Source organism: Homarus americanus, unplaced genomic scaffold (assembly GCF_018991925.1).
Source record: "Homarus americanus isolate GMGI-L3 unplaced genomic scaffold, GMGI_Hamer_2.0 scaffold21582, whole genome shotgun sequence".
Classification (NCBI taxonomy): domain Eukaryota; kingdom Metazoa; phylum Arthropoda; class Malacostraca; order Decapoda; family Nephropidae; genus Homarus; species Homarus americanus.
In genome coordinates, this window is record NW_024752831.1 from 7,501 (window position 1) to 10,739 (window position 3,239).

General features: G+C 52.9%; 1 non-coding gene across 1 annotated transcript in view; it reads right to left on the reverse strand.

Moving 5' to 3' along the window:
* The window catches only part of LOC121855200, a 1,836-nt gene extending 122 nt beyond the window's left edge, over positions 1-1,714 (reverse strand). Inside the window, exon 1 of the ribosomal RNA XR_006086747.1 lies at positions 1-1,714. This exon is cut by the window's left edge and continues 122 nt beyond it. This is a non-coding gene — a ribosomal RNA (small subunit ribosomal RNA).
* Between the last annotated feature and the right edge of the window lie 1,525 nt (positions 1,715-3,239).

The following is a 3,239-nucleotide window of genomic DNA, read 5'->3' on the forward strand; positions in this document are numbered from 1 at the left end:
AACGGGGCCGACAATCCAAGAGCGCCAGTCCGAAGGCCTCACTAAATCATTCAATCGGTAGTAGCGACGGGCGGGGTGTACAAAGGGCAGGGACGTAGTAAGCGCAAGCTGATGACTTGCACTTACTGGGAATTCCTCGTTCATGGGAAACAATTGCAAGCCCCAATCCCTATCAAGAAAGGCTTTGAACGGGTTACCCGCCTCCTCGGAGGGAAAACTCGTTGATCCCTTCAGTGTAGCGCGCGTGCCCCAGAACATCTAAGGGCATCACAGACCTGTTATTGCTCAATCTCGTGCGGCTAGAATTGCCGCTTATCCCTCTAAGAAGAAGTTGCGAACTGGACACCATTTTCTGGAGATCCGTCGACTACTTAGTAGGCCAGAGTCTCGTTCGTTATCGGAATTAACCAGACAAATCGCTCCACCAACTAAGAACGGCCATGCACCACCACCCACCGAATCGAGAAAGAGCTCTCAATCTGTCAATCCTTCCGTGTCTGGGCCTGGTGAGGTTTCCCGTGTTGAGTCAAATTAAGCCGCAGGCTCCACTCCTGGTGGTGCCCTTCCGTCAATTCCTTTAAGTTTCAGCTTTGCAACCATATTCCCCGGAACCCAAAGACTTTGGTTTCCCGGAAGCTGCCCGCCGGGTCATGGGAATAACGCCGGCGGATCGCTAGTTGGCATCGTTTATGGTTAGAACTAGGGCGGTATCTGATCGCCTTCGAACCTCTAACTTTCGTTCTTGATTAATGAAAACATCCTTGGCAAATGCTTTCGCAGTAGTTCGTCTTGCGACGGTCCAAGAATTTCACCTCTAGCGTCTAATACGAATGCCCCTGTTCCGATTAGTCATTACCTCTGGTTCCGAAACCAACAAAATAGAACCGAGGTCCTATTCCATTATTCCATGCATCACCATTCGCCATTCAAATAGCCTGCTCTGAGCACTCTAATTTTTTCAAAGTAAACTCTCGCCACTCGACACTCGACAAAGAGCATCCTGCGGCCGGGGGTCGGGCGTGACAGTAAACACCGGCGGTGCACCGTCAGTCCGGAACTGAGATCCAACTACGAGCTTTTTAACCGCAACAACTTTAATATACGCTATTGGAGCTGGAATTACCGCGGCTGCTGGCACCAGACTTGCCCTCCAATGGATACTCGTTAAAGGATTTAAAGTGTACTCATTCCGATTGCGAGGCCTCGGATGAGACTCACATCGTTATTTTTCGTCACTACCTCCCCGCGCCGGGAGTGGGTAATTTGCGTGCCTGCTGCCTTCCTTAGATGTGGTAGCCGTTTCTCAGGCTCCCTCTCCGGAATCGAACCCTGATTCCCCGTTACCCGTTATAGCCATTGTAGGCGCATAACCTACAATCGAAAGCTGATAAGGCAGACACTTGAAAGAAGCGGCGCCGGTGCGGAGACCGTGCGCTCAGCCCGAAGTTATTCAGATTCACCACAGGTGGGTTACGGACCGGGGCCCGACCAGTTTTGAACTAATAAAAGCGCTCTTCCCTTGCGGTCAGAGACCAATTGCATGTATTAGCTCTAGAATTGCCACAGTTATCCAAGTAAGTGGGTTTACAGATCCAATGAAACATAGCTGATTTAATGAGCCATTCGCGGTTTCGCCTTAAATCGGCTTGTACTTACACATGCATGGCTTAATCTTTGAGACAAGCATATGACTACTGGCAGGATCAACCAGGTAGCTGCTGCTGTTGGCGGCGCCTATCACGGCGGCCAAAATAGTGAGATTGAGAGAGAGGCAGAAGACATTGGGCGAGGGACCGCACGTTGGCCTTAGAGAAATAGCAAACCAGATGATCAGATCTAACTGCACCTTCTCTTGCTATCCTCGGCGCCGGCAGCGCCACCGTGTGTGCCAATCTCCTCCCTTATCCGCTCCTCTTTGCCCCAGCTCCAGCGGGGCAGCCGACATTGGGCGAGGGACCGCACGTTGGCGAATCTCCTCCCTTATCCGCTCCTCTTCTCTTTGCCCCAGCGAGGCAGAAGACATTGGGCGAGGGACCGCACGTTGGCCTTAGAGAAATAGCAAACCAGATGATCAGATCAAACTGCACCTTCTCTCGCTATCCTCGGCGCCGGCAGCGCCACCGTGTGTGCCAATCTCCTCCCTTATCCTCTCCTCTTCTCTTTGCCCCAGCGAGGCAGCCGACATTGGGCGAGGGACCGCACGTTGGCCTTAGAAAAATAGCAAACCAGATGATCAGATCAAACTGCACCTTCTCTTGCTATCCTCGGCGCCGGCAGCGCCACCGTGTGTGCCAATCTCCTCCCTTATCCGCTCCTCTCCTCTTTACCCAGCTCCAGCGAGGCAGCCGACATTGGGCGAGGGACCGCACGTTGGCCAATCTCCTCCCTTATCCGCTCCTCTTCTCTTCTCTTTGCCCCAGCGAGGCATAAGACATTGGCCCATCTCCTCCTCTCTCCCTTTCTCTTACTGTTTGTGGGGACGTGGGCTCATGAGCGCCATCGTCGCCCAATATTGGTTAGGTTGTGTATTTCACGGGTGGGAACCGCCATCATCGTTGTTAGGTGATGGGGTAACCCAACGTGTGCTTTGACGAGTTTTGGCTGCTAAACTCTCTTTTTAGTATACTCGGCTCCCAGACTGCGCCCTGGTCGTGTTGAACCATGAGCGTTGTCTATGCACATTTAGGGTAGCCGTTTGCGCGTGGAATAGTGCAATGAATCTCGGTCAAGAGACGGTCGGGCGCTGCATTGAAGGCCGGCACAGACGCGAAGACGGGGTGATCAGCCAACGCAAGTCCGCTAAGTTGGGCAGACAGCAAGGCGAAGGGGAGCCCCGTTCCGGACTGAAAGGCCGCAGCATATGCTGTGACGGAAACTAGTAGGGTGGCGACGTGTGCGCCGAGAGAGAGAGAGAGAGAGACGGAGTAAATAATGTCCAAACGGAAGAGAGACCTGGCAAGTGTAATTGATAGAGCGCGAGCCTACTCGCCATAAGCCCGCTCCACTGCCAGTCCTCTGATCCAATGAGACTAAAATCTCTCTCTCTCTCCTTCTGCTCCAGCCATTGCAGGGCAGGGAAGCGACGGCAATTTTGGTTGTTGTTTTTGAATGCCGCGCTTTGCTTCGCAGAGGCGCCGAAGCGCTCCGCTGGGGGGCGGAAGATATTTCACACCGAATATGTGTGTGAAGGCACCCTCTCCCCTTAATATAGTAAAATAGTGCAATCCAGCATACAAGGT